This window comes from Ovis canadensis, chromosome 21, assembly GCF_042477335.2.
Source record: "Ovis canadensis isolate MfBH-ARS-UI-01 breed Bighorn chromosome 21, ARS-UI_OviCan_v2, whole genome shotgun sequence".
NCBI classification, from domain to species: Eukaryota; Metazoa; Chordata; class Mammalia; order Artiodactyla; family Bovidae; genus Ovis; species Ovis canadensis.
Window position 1 is genome coordinate 25165549 of NC_091265.1, and position 13897 is coordinate 25179445.

General features: G+C 45.7%; 1 long non-coding RNA gene across 1 annotated transcript in view; it reads right to left on the bottom strand.

The window, feature by feature from the left end:
• The window catches only part of LOC138426380 (uncharacterized), a 41667-nt gene that overhangs the window by 18199 nt on the left and 9571 nt on the right, over nucleotides 1–13897 (bottom strand). The window contains exon 3 of the long non-coding RNA XR_011251624.1: nucleotides 9498–9607. This is a non-coding gene — a long non-coding RNA (uncharacterized lncRNA). The remainder of the gene's footprint in view (nucleotides 1–9497; nucleotides 9608–13897) is intronic.

A 13897-nucleotide genomic window follows, 5' to 3' on the forward strand; every position in this document is an offset into this window, starting at 1 on the left:
TCACTGGACCACTCGACCACTCATAACCCCGAAAGCCTCTTTATTACGACTTTCATCTCACACTCTCACACTCCTGCACTTATGGGTCGAATCCTGACAACTAACCTTCAAACCTAACTCTCCTCTCCAAACCTCATGTTTCCCAAGCTGGAACGGAAACACCGCCCTGAACTCCAGACGGCTTGGCTAGGATCCCGACACTCTGCTTCTCCATCCCAGCCCGTCCTTCCAGAGTGCTGGATGCACTCCCCATGCCCCCCGCCGCACGGCCCCCCACATCCTGCGGCAGAATGCTCATTGCCAGCTTCAGGGTTGCTGCACCCCAGCGTCCTCCATCTGCCCCACAAGTCTGTGTGGCTGAGGTCCCGCCGTGTCTCACGTTTAAGCTCACCAGAGTTCAGGCATCACCAATCCTCGCCTGGGGCCCCTTCTCTCATTTGTGACGTGAAGGGGGTTATGCTAGGTGACTTCTGACGTAGTTCCCTTCCAACACTAACTTCCTGTGTTTCTAAGTAGGCCAACAGTAAAAGAAGTCTGCACTGGCACAGAACAATTAAGGCTGGGAGTGAGTGAGTCAGACTCAGCAGAAATGTCAAGCTGGCCGTGAAGCCAGGAGATTAGAGTGCCGAGCACCCGCCGGGCAGACGGGGGCTCCAGCCACAGATTAGCCTGCCCAGACAGATGTGGCAACCAGATGCCTGAGGCCACACCCAGCTTCTGAGTCACACTCGTGTTCATGGAATTACCAGCATCATTTTGTCCACCTCCCCCCACAAAGGACCTGAAGCTATTTAGTATGGTGATTGCCATTCTACTGGTCCTCATAGTTTGTTGCTGCTTAGTTGCCAAGTCATGTCAAGCTCTTTGCAACTCCATAGATGGTAACCCATCAGGCTCCTCTGTCCATGGAATTCTCCAGGCAAGAATACTGGAGTGGGTTGCCATTTCCTTCCTCAGGGGATCTTCCTGAAGGGATAGAACCTTCGTTTCCTGCATTGGCAGGTGGGTTCTTTACTGATAAGCTACCAGGGAAGCCCTTTTTCATAGTTCAGTTCAGTTCAGTTGCTCAGTCGTGTATGACTCTTTGCAACCCATGGACTGCAGCATGCCAGGCCTCCCTGTCCATCACCAACACCCAGAGTTTACTCAAACTCATGTCCATTGAGTCAGCGATGCCTTCCAACCATCTCATCCTCTGTCATCCCCTTCTGCTCCCGCCTTCAGTCTTTCCCAGCATCAGGGTCTTTTCCAATGAGACAGTTCTTTGCATCAGGTGGCCAAAGTATTTGAGCTTAAGTTTCAGCATCAGTCTTTCCAATGAATATTCAAGACTGATTTCCTTTAGGATGGACTGGTTGGATCTTCTTTCAGTCCAAGGGACTCTCAAGAGTTTTCTCCACATCACAGTTCAAAAGCATCAATTCTTTGGTGCGCAGCTTTCTTTATAGTCCAACTCTCACATCCATACATGTCTACTGGAAAAACCATAAGCTTTGACTAGACAGACCTTTGTTGGCAGAGTAATGTCTCTGCTTTTTAATATGCTGTCTAGGTTGGTCATAGCTTTTCTTCCAATGAGCAAGCATCTTTTAATTTCATGGCTGCAATCATCATCTGCCATGATTTTTGGAGCCCCCCCAAAATAGTCTGTCACTGTTTCCACTGTTTTTGCATCTATTTGCCATGAAGTGATGGGACTGGGTGCCATGGTCTTAGTTTTCTGAATCTTGAGTTTTAAGCCAACTTTTTTGCTCTCCACTTTCACTTTCATCAAGAGGCTGTTTAGTTCCTCTTGACTTTCTGCCATAAGGGTGGTGCCATCTGCATACCTGAGGTTATTGATATTTCTCCCGACAATCTGGATTCCAGCTTGTGCTTCTTCCAGCCCAGTGTTTCTCATGATGTACTCTGCATATAAGTTAAATAAGCACAGTGACAATATACAGCCTTGACGTACTCCTTTTCAAATTTGGAACCAGTCTGTTGTTCCATGTCCAGTTCTAACTTGTTTCCTGACCTGCATAAAGTTTTCTCAGGAGACAGGTCAGGTAGTCTGGTATTCCCATTTCTTGAAGAATTTTCCACAGTTTTTATGATCCACACAGTCAAAGGCTTTGGTGTAGTCAGTAAAGCAAAAGTAGATGTTTTTCTGGAACTTTCTTGCTTTTTCGATGATCCAAAGGATGTTGGCAACTTGATCTCTGGTTCCTCTGCCTTATCTAAATCCAGCTTGAACACCTGAAAGTTCATGGCTCACGTACTGTTGAAACCTGGCTTGGAGAATTTTCATAGTTAATGCTGGGAATTTCAGATTCAATATTTTCCCATCAGTATTTTGCCTGTTTACTTGGAATAGCCATCCAGTGAGTGTTCCCTGAGCCTCGGGTTTTACTCTCAAGACTTCCTAAGTTCCTCCCCGATACTTCTCAGAATGTGTGAAAGAATGCAAGTCTCTCAAGGCCTAGGTTTGCATTCCACAGCTACTTACTAGTCATGGGATTCTGGAAAACTTACTTAATCTGAGTTTTGAAAGTAGGATAATAATACCTGCCTTGCAAAACTGAAATTCAGATTAAAAGCACTTGATACACAGAAGGTTCTCAACAAAGGACTTCTCCCTCACAGCATATCTGGAAGTCTCTTTCCCCTTGGGGATTGCCTGGATTTTTTTCTCTGTCTTTCCTACTGGGGCTTACATGGTCCCTGCTGGTCCACACACTTCTGCTCCAATATAGACCTACAACACACTGAATCAGCGCCAGCACTTCCTGGAGTAGGGGCTTCCACCCCCCTCCCCTGTCACCTGCCCCCCGCCTCCCGTCCTCCCCCAGCCCCCCCCACCCACCGCCCCCGCCGTCTTGGTTGGGGCTGAGCAATCACAGGCCAAGAAAAATCTTGGTCAGAAGATGAGATCACAGCTGAAGGCTCTAAGCACTCCATTGGCTGGCTCAGCTTCAGGTTCTATTACATTGAAGATGTAAATGTTAGTGTTGAGATTCAGGGCAGCTCCAGTCAGGAGAGTCCAAGAGACAGTGCTGAAGTGGTGAGAGGGTAAAGAAAGGCTGTCTCCAAGGATTTCCTTTCCCTGCTGGTCTAGTGGTTAAGAATCTGCCTTACAATGTAGGGGACATGGGTTCCAACCCAGGTCAGGGAACTAAGATCCCACAAGCCACAGGGCAACTAAGCCTGCATGCCTCAACCGAAGATTTCACATGATGCAACTGAGACCCAGGCAGTCAAGTAAATAAATAGAATTAAGTTTCTCATAAAAAAAAAAGAAACAAAACAAAACCAAGCATGTCTACAAGTTGCTAAGCATAAGAATCAGCTACAGGACACACACCTTGGGCTGATTAAGGGCAAATATTCTTGGTTGTTCTTTCAAGGAGAATCTAATATCAAGGACCAGAATAGGTAGACATGGGCTGTTTTGACCTTAAAGATCACTTAGATCCACCTTCTTTTGTACATATAGCAAAACTGAGGTCCAGAGAAGGAAAAGACTTGCCCAAATCCACATAGAGAGAAAGGGTCAGAACTGGTCCTAAACTCAGGTCTTTAGATTCTATGTTCCTAACTGTAAAAGAAAAAAAAATAGTGATTATTAGAATTCAACACATTGTGGGTACACAGAAGATCTGACTGTTGAATAACTAAGTGTAGAGAATGTTTGCTAACAGGATACCCAAGCAGAAGAGCACTTAGTAATATTTTTTGAGTCTCAGAGGGTCAGGAAGGGCCAAATCATGACAGGCATCGAATGCCATGCTTGAGAGTATGAGTTCTCCTTTGCAGGCAACACGAAGCTATCAAAGATTTCAGAGTAGAGGATTGGTACGATCATTTCAATGATTTGAGAGAGTTCATTCTGGTTGCAGAGGGGAGAATGGATTGAAAGTGTCCAGTTCACTGCATGAGGATATATGGGCCTTTTCTAGTAATCCTGGCAAGAGACGGGGCTTCCCAGGGTGCACTAGTGGTAAAGAACCCACCTACCAATACAGGAGACCTGGGTTTGATCCCTGGGTTGGGAAGATCCCCTGGAGGAGGGCATGGCAGTCCACTTCAGTATTCTTGCACGGGAAACCGCACGGACAGAGGAACCTGGTGGGCTGCAGGCCATGGGGTCGCAAAAAGTCCAACATGACTGAAGTGACTTAGTATGCATGGCAAGAGCTGGTTGCCGATGAAGGGCGGTGGCAGGGGCAGAGAAGAAGCAGACGCACCAAAGGCCGTGGTGGGGCTGGGAGGAGGGGCCGAAGGCTGGGCCCCGTGCCACCAGAGCACAGCTTCTCAAGCCTCTAGTCTCCTGCCCAGGGTCCCTGGCTTCACTCGTGGCAGGGCGGCTCTTTGATGGCCTTGGCACTGGGTAGGCCACAGGCTGTTGACAGTCACAACCGCCACTGGCATCCTGACTGTGTAATAAACTGGGGCATCGGTTTCCCCAGCAAAGTGCTGCAAAGATGGTTGGTTGTGACACAGAAAGTCCTATTAAAAGGGTTTTCTAGGGAACTTCCCTGGAGATGTATTGATTAAGACTCATACTTCCACTGCAGGGGGCACAGGTTCAATCCCTGGTCAGGGAACTAAGAGCTCACAAGCCATGCAGTGAGGCCAAAAAAAAATAAAAAAAATAAAATAAAATAAAGAAGTGTTTTCTACCTGCAGGCTTTCAGTGAAGGGCAAAAATTCTTGAAGATTAAGCCTTCTAGTGTCTATACTTTGTCTGGATAATAAACATTTCCTGGTAGGCAGGTTAAGTTCCATCCACTGCTGCATACAGAGTTCAAGTATTATAATAGTTATTGTTGTTGTTGTTTAGTCCCTAAGAGGTGTCCAACTCTTTGTGACCCCGTGGACTGTAGCCCGCCAGGCTCCTCTGTCCATGGGATTCTCCAGGCAAGAATACTGGGGTAGATTGCCATTTCCTTCTCCAGGGGATCTTTCTGACTCAGAGACTGAACCTGCATCTCCTGCATTGGCAAGCGGAGTCTTTACCTCTAAGTCACTTGGGAAGCCCCTATTTAGAGTAGTTCATAGCACAGAATTTGGAGTCAGGAAATCCTGGGGTCTGAGTACTGACTGGTACTCACTAGCTGTGTAATCTTGAGCCCATTACTAAATCCCTTGACGTTATCCCAACTATGACATGGGAACAGCAGTACTACTTTTTTAACGGCCATTGTCCTGATGATATAAGATAAAGCATTTTAAGTGCTCAGAGCAAGTGCGCAAGCAGCGTCAGCTGGGTTTTTAAAAATATTGGGTTATTTGGCTGTCTCAGGTCTTGGCTGTGGCAATCAGAGTCTTCGCTGTGGCATGGGGGATGCTGGGCCATGTGGGCCCTTGTTGCAGCAAGGCTTCTGTAGTTGTGTTGGGTCAGCTCTTCTCGAGCTGCAGGGCACAGGCTGTAGAGCATGGGCTTAGCTGCCCTGCGGCATGTGAGATCTTAGTTCTCCAACCAGGGGGGATTTGTTCAAGATGGCTCAGTAGTAGTAGAAGCTCCTCTTCTCCTGAGAGACCACCAAAGTCACAGCTAGCCGTTGAACAACCATCGCCAAGGGGACACTGGAACCCACCCAAAAAAAGATACCCCACGTCCAAGGACAGGGAAGGAGCTACAGTGAGATAGTAGGAGAGGAACAATCACAGTGCAACCAAAGCCTACCCCCACCAGGTGGGTGACCCACACGCTGGACTGCAATAACACCAGAAGTTCTCGCACTGTTGCAGGGGTTCTGGGCCCCTCCTCAGGCTGCCCAGCCTGGGGATCGGGAAAAGGGAATCCCCAGGGAATCTGACTTTGAAGGCCAGGAGGATTTTAGTTCTCCAATCAGGGATCAAGCCTGCATCTCCTACATTGGAAGGCAGATTCTTAACCACTGGACCACCAGCGAAGTCCCAAGTCAGCTATTGCTAACTTTAATATAACTATTGAATTATTTTGTAACTTGGTGTACTAAAAGAAAAAGATCACTTTTGTAACCATAAAACATTCTGCGTTCAACATTTTTAAAGCCTCTTATTTGAATATTTTGTTTTAACCAAATTTCAAAAACTCATGAATGAATGGTGGGACAGGAGAACTTTGGACACATGTCTACATGCAGATGTTATAAATGTGCAATAAAAGTATTTGTTCTACGTTCCAAAAATGTGTTCAACAAGTGAGTGTGCTATTGATTTGGTGAATTGACTTAAAATGAGTCCATTTAACCTTTTCAGATCTGTTTGCTTCCTCTGCAAAATAAGTGGGCATGATTTCTAAAGGCCTTACCAACTCTAAAATAAATACATGAATTTATTTTACACTCAAATTACATATTACTTGTGTGGCTATGACAGTAAGTTAAGCCCCAGTTATTTCTAAAGAAGCTCTAGAATCTTTCATGATTACTAAGGGTCTTTGCCCAAAATCTGTTTACCATCCAAGATGTGATGTGTGGGCTTCCCTGGAGGCTCAGCAGTAAAGAACCCACCTGCCAATGCAGGAGACGCAGGTTCTATCCCTAGGTCAGGAAGATCCCCTGGAGAAGGAAATGGCAACCCGCTCCAGTATTCTTGCTTGGAGAATCCCATGGACAGAGGAGCCTGGCAGGTTACAGCCCATGCAGTTGAAAGAGTTGGACGTGACTTAGCAACTAAGCCACCACCACGTGCGTGTGCCTTTATCTATCTAATGATCTGATAATGTAAAACTGATTTAGAACATCTGGAAGGATGTTCATAGCTGAGAAACAGAAAACTGGAACCAGAGGTTGAGTCCCCTTGTACTTTCTAGTCCTTAGGGGAAAGCTTTCTTTCTTTTTTTAACTTTCTCATCTGTTCATGTGTAATATCAAAGGTTTTCTCTGAGAGTGGCTTTTGGTGATAAATTAATCAGCTTGGCAAAGCATTGGGAGTAGGTTAGAAAAATCAATTTTATAAGCAAACTTTTCAAGTCCAGCTCTGGCTCAACCCCTCGCACTTTCCCCACTGTTTTTAAAAAATTAATTAGTTAATTTGGCTGCACCAGGTCTTCGTTGCAGCTGCAGGATCTTTAGTTGTAGCATGCAAACTCTTAGTTGCAACATAGGGATTCAGTTCCCTCACTAGGGACTGAATCTCTGTGTTAGTCACTCAGTCATGTCTGACTCTTTGTGACCCATGGAGTGGGTTGCCATTCCTGTCTCCAGGGTATCTTCCTGACCCAGGAATCTAACCCAGGTCTCTTGCTTTGCAGGCGGATTCTTTACTATCTGAGCCACCATGGCCTCCTGTATTGGGAATGCGGAGTTTTAACCACTGAACCACCAGGGAAGTACCCCTCACTACTTTGTTTTGGCACATTCTAATACCCAGACTTAGCTTGACTATTTCCTTGAATCCTGCTCAATGTTTTATTGAGGCTGTTCTCAATCTGGAAACACTTCTCTCCTTTTCCCTGAATTATTCCCCCACTTGGACTGTCAACATGTATATATCCAAACTCTCCCCATCCTTTGAGGCTTAGCACAAAGGTCACTTCTCCCACAAAGTGTGGGTAATCGTTCTCCTTGGGTGCATGGAATATGCCCCTCAGCTGAGCTCCCAGAAGCTTCTGGAATGTATCTTTCAGGTGATCCCAGGCAGGCAAGAATAGTCCAGTTAGAATCTGCAATTACACCACTTGAATTCAAATCACTATTGACCCCTCAGCTGTGATTTTAGGCAAGCTGCAAACCTTTCCACACCTCAGTTTTCTCATCTGTAAAATGGAGCTAATGGTAGTACCAACCTCATCAGGTTTTCATTAGATTTACCTGAGTCTTTAAATGTAAAGCATTTGTAATAGCATCTTGCCCATAGTGAGTGTTTAATAAATGCTAGCTATCATTGCTTCTTTCCTTCTATCTTTTTTTTTAAATTTATTTTTGGCTGTGCTGGGTATTCATTGCTGTGCATGGGCTTTCTCTAGTTGTGGTGAGTGGGGGCTGCTCTTCATTGCAGAGCACAGGCTTCTCATTGTGGTGACTTCTCTAGTTGCTAAGCACAGGCTGTAGGTGTGTGGACTTCAGGAGTTGTAGCTTTCAGGCTCTAGAGCTCAGGCCACATAGTTGTGGCCCATGGGCTTTAGTTGCTCTGCAGCATGTGAAATCTTCCCTGACCAGAGGTCTATCCTGTATCCTCTGCACTGGCAGGCAGATTCCTATGCACTGTACCACCAGGGAAGTCCTCTTCTATCTTATTTTACAGATAGAATATTCCTGTCTCATGCTTCCTCCTAGACACTACACTCACTGAGAACACGAGGATTTGTGCCTGTTCATTTTAGGGGGAGCTCCTTTTATGCCTAGAACTTAGCATACAGAACTAGTTATCTGACAGGTGTTAGAAAACTTCAGCTCAAATCCTTCCTCCCTTTTTATCCCTAGTATTAACAAGATGACTTGAACCATGAAATAAGTGATTCCATGAATTAAGGAAGCTTATGGTAATTAAATGTTAAATTGGACCTTAGACTAAACAGTCTAGTGTCAGTGGCATGCTAGTGCATGCGGTTAGGACAAGGCTTTTTAAGGAGCGCTGCTGTGGTGTACAGCTATTTGACCCAGGGCTCCCAGCTCCCAGTCCTGCCCCTGTTCCACTGCTCCCAGCACCAGATTCTATCGTCTTTTCTTCCCATGGCTGTAGGTCAGCCTGACCCCAGCTGGCCATGCACGACAGTGACCAAGGCCGCCACGGTTCACTCTGCAGGGTGCAGTCTCTATCTATGGACAAATTAGTGAACAAATATGTACTAAAGGGAAATGATGTTTTGTCCCCGCAGGACAAAGTTCAATCATACTCAAGATTTCAGGTCAAATTGAGATCTATTTCTGAGATATTTTCCACAGATATTTTTTCCATCTTTACAGAGACATGTTTTGGTCTGTGTTCATTGATTCTTGCCAACCAGCAGTTTACCCAATGCTGTGATTCATTTCTTTGTTTTCTATACACTGTTTGACTTCTCTCATATTTGGCTTTGGCTGGGGACTCTCATCATATGCTTTACACGGCTAGTCAGTCCGACCTTTTAATATTTTTGGATCTTAATACCAAAAAAAAAAAAAATTCAGACCAGAGGCCAAGATTTTTCTAATAATAAACCAGGGACTACTCATTTTCTTTTTAAGTGAGTATTAACTTCCATTTAGTTCTCTTCTGTGAAACTTCACAGCATTAATGTTCAAACATAATTCAGGTCAAGTATAATATCAGCTCCGGGGGTGTCATTAATAGTTCCTTGTTCATGAATAAGAGCCCTACAAAGTAGCACAGGCCCACAGGAATGGGCCTGAGGAAATTAGGCCAAGTAAGGCTCAAAGAAATGAAGGGATAAGAGGCTGCATTTTCCCTGGTCTCAGGAGCAGCACTTCTTTTCTCATAAGTAACCTTAGACACAGGCAACGTAGGCACTGGCCTGTAGCATAGAGGGGTGCTGAAGGTCTCAAAATGTGGTCCTCCAACCCACCTCTAATGCTTGACATTCCTACCTCCAGAGTGGTATTCCCTTGGCAGAAGTTTGATTCAGATGCTTCCATCCATCCCTTTGCTCATTCATTCATTCATCAAATGTTAATTAGTGCCACTGTGTGCAGGAACCCTGGAGAGAAAAGTGAGAAGGACTCAAAGCTTTTCATTTTGTGGGAAGATCAAAATAAGGAGATGGTTAAAACTCTGAGCCTTTGTCAGATGGTTAAAACTTCACCTTTGGGACTGCTGGAGGGGAGGGAGGTGACTCCAGAGAATGGGAAGTCACAGAAAACCACAAGTGGAAGAAAGATGAAGTCATGGACTTCACAGAGGGCAAGTTAGGGGAGGAAAGAAAATGCTGAGTACAGACCTCTCTGACAGGGTCGATGCTTTAAGCTGGCTAGTGGATACCAACAAAGTGGAATGGACAGTAGATCCCTAGGTTCTCAATGTAAAGTCATCTGAAAACTGGGCAAAACTTGACCCACAAGCTAAGACTTGATGGGCTTCCCAGGTGGCACTAGTGGTAAAGAGCCCGCCTGCCAATACAGGTAGATGTAAGAGATATGGGTTCCATCCCTGGGTCGGGAAGATCCCTTGGAGGAGGACACGGCAACCCGCTCCAATATTCTTGCCTGGAGAATCCCATGGACAGAGGAGCCTGGCAGGCTACAATAGTGTAGCACAGAGTATCACAGAACTGAAGTGACTTGACACAAATAACACACTAAGACTTGATAGGAAACTGAGAGAGAATGTACAGCCACTGGGAACCTGGGCCACTGACCAGGGGGCCCTGCAGTGAGCCCTTAGTTGTTGGAGGAACAGCTTAATGCACTGAGGTGGAGATGGCCTAAGACAGGTGCTGAAAGAGGTCAGACAAGGCCGAGCAGAGTCGGCCTATTTGGTGATTTGGGTGAAAGTAGGCACCGGCTTAGTTTTGCACGGTAGGTGCCAGAGGGAAGTTCATAAGTTAAATCAGAATTAATGTGATTTCCCTGGTGGTCCAGTGGCTAAGACTCTGAGCATTCAAGGTAGGAGGCTTGGGTTTGATCCCTGGTCAGGGAACTAGATCCCAATCACCACAACTAAGATACTGCAGGTTGCAGTGAAGATCAAAGATCTCATGTGCCACAACTAAGACCTGGCACAGCCAAATAAATAAATATTTTTTAAAAGAATTAGTGTGGAGGACATTTAGAAGATGGCGGAGGAAGAGGACGGGGAGACCACTTTCTCCCCAACAAATTCATCAAAAGAACATTTAAACACTGAGTAAATTCCACAAAACAACTTCTGAATGCTGGCAGAGGACATCAGGCACCCAGAAAAGCAGCCCACTGTCTTCAAAAGGAGGTAGGAAAAAATATAAAAGACAAAAAAAGAGACAAAAGAGTTAGGGACGGAGCTCTGTCCCAGGAAGGGAGTCTTAAAAAGAGAGAAGTTTCCAAACACCAGGAAACACTCTCACTGCCGAGTCTGTGGCGAGCCTTGCAAGCACAGAGGGCAACATGCTAAGTCGCTTCAGTCGTGTCTGACTCTGTTCGACCCCATAGACGGCAGCCCACCAGGCTCCCCTGTGCCTGGGATTCTCCAGGCAAGAACACTGGAGTGGGTTGCCATTTCCTTCTCCAATGTGTGAAAGTGAAAAGTGAAAGTGAAGTCTCTCAGTCGTGCCCGACTCTTAGCAACCCCATGGACTGTAGCCCACCAGGCTCCTTCGTCCATGGGATTTTCCAGGCAAGAGTACTGGAGTGGGTTGCCATTGACATAACAGGGAGTAAAAATAAATAAATAATTAAAGCCCACAGATTACGAGCCCAATGGTAACTCCCCCAGCAGAGAAGCAGCGCAGATGCCTGCACCCGCCACCAGCAAGTGGGGGCTGGGCAAGGAGGCTCAGGCTGCGTTGCTTAGAGTAAGGATCTGGCCTGAATGCCCCGAGGGCAATCTGAGCAAACTGACTTGGCTAGCAAACCAGACTGTGGGATAGCTACCACGTGAAAAGCCCTAAGACACTGCCAGGACCAAGCACAGAACAAAGCGCTGAACAGAACTAGCCGACTGCAGACCATCCCCCTCTGGGGACAGGCAGCCAGAGCCAGAAGGGGGCAATCACAGATCCAGAGAGACATTATCTACCAAACTGCAAGCAGGCTTCTTTGCTAACTAAGACTTCTTGGGGTTCTGGACAGTCAACATCCGTCTGAGAAGGTGCGCTGGTTGTACACCCAGAAAACTGAGTGGCAGGGATGGGGGAGGCGATAAGTCGTAGCAACCGCGCTCGCCAAACACCTCATTACCCAAACTGCTTGGACCTGGGAAGGGCACAAAACGCAGGCCCAAACGAGTCTGTGCCTCTGAGGACTACCCAAGTGCCTGAACCTGAGCGGCCTAGACCTGGGAGGTGCATGCAGCCCAGGGCCGGCTTTGGACGGTTCCAGCAGAGCAACCTGGAGCCGGAGCAACCTGGAGCCTGAGCAGTGTGGGCAGGGAGGGCACACGCGCTATGAGCGGGGGCAGGCCCAGTGTGGCTGAGGCACTGCGAGCACATGCCAGTGTTCTTTGTTTGCGGCGTCCCTCCCTCCCCACAGCGCGACTGAACAAGTGAGCCTAAAAAAAGTGTCTACCACCACCCCCTTTGTCTCAGGGCGGAAATCAGACACTGAAGAGACCAGCAAACAGAAGAAGCTAAAACAGAGGGAACCGCCTTGGAAGTGACAGGTGCAATGGATTAAAACCCTGTTGTTCGTACCAACTACATAGGAAGGGGCCTATAGATCTTAAGAAATATAAGCTGGACCAAGGAACTATCCAAAAATGAACTGACCCCACACTACCCACAACAACACCAGAGAAAGTCCTAGATATATTTTTGCTATTTTTACAATCATTCTTTCTTTAAATTTTTTTAAATTTTTAAGTCCTCTATTACTCCTCTAATTTTCATTTTTATAACCTATAATTACTTTGCAAAAAAAAGACCTTATTTTTTAAAGCAAACTTTATATATATATATTTTACAATTTTTGTAACTTTTTTCATTTTTTTTCTTCTTTTCTTTAATATTATATTTTTGAAATTCCAAACTCTACTCTAGATTTTCAATCTTTGCTTTTTGGTATTTGTTATTAATTTTGTACCTTTAAGAATCCAATCTTCAGTACCCATTTTTACTTGGGAGCGAGATTACTGTCTTGACTGCTCTCTCCCCCTTTGGACTCTCCTTTTTCTCCACCAGGCCGCCTCTGTCTCCTCCCTACACCCTCTCTTCTCTACCGAACTCTGTGAATCTCTGTGTGTTCCAGATGGTGGAGAACAGGAACTGATTACTGGCTGAATCTGTCTCTCTCCTTTTGCTTCTTCCCTTTTATCCTCCTGGCCACCTCTGTCTCCTTCCTCCCTCTTCTCTTCTCTGTATAACTCTGTGAATGTCTCTGAGCAGTCCACTTGTGGAGTGCACATAAGGAAGTGATTACTGGTTAGCTTGCTCTCTCCTCTATTGATTCCACCTCATCTCATTCAGGTTACCTCTAACGCCCTCCTCCCTCTTCTCTTCTCCATGTAACTCTGTGAATTTCTCTGGGTGTCCCTCACTATGGAGAAACTCTTCATCTTTAACCTAGATGTTTTATCAATGGTGCTGTATAGAAGGAGGTCTTGAAACTACTGTAAAAATAAGACTGAAAACCAGAAGCAGGAGGCTTAAGTCCAAATCCTGAGAACACCAGAGAACTCCTGATTCCAGGGAACATTAATTGACAGGAGCTAATCAAACGCCTCCATACCTACACTGAAACCAAGCACCCACAAGTTCAAGAGCTAGACATACCACTCAAATTCTCCAGCAACACAGGAACACAGCCCTGAGCTCCAATATACAGGCTGCCCAAAGTTACTCCAAAACCATTGACATCTCATAACTCATTACTGGACACTTCATTGCACTCCAGAGAGAAGAAATCAGCTCCACCCACCAGAACACCAACACAAGCTTCCCTAACCCAGATACCTTGACAAGCCACCTGTACAACCCCACCCACAGCGAGGAAACTCCACAATAAAGAGAACTCCATAAACTGCTAGAATACAGAAAGGCCACCCCAAACTCAGCGATATAAAAAAGATGAAGAGACAGAGGAATATCCAGCAGGTAAAGGAACAGGAGAAATGCCCACCAAACCAAACAAAAGAGGAAGAGATAGGGAATCTACCTGATAAAGAATTCTGAATAATGATAGTGAAAATGATCCAAAATCTTGAAATCAAAATGGAATCACAGATAAATAGCCTGGAGACAAGGATTGAGAAGATGCAAGAAAGGTTTAACAAGGACCTAGAAGAAATAAAAAAGAGTCAATATATAATGAATAATGCAATAAATGATATAAAAAACACTCTGGAGGCAACAAATTGTAGA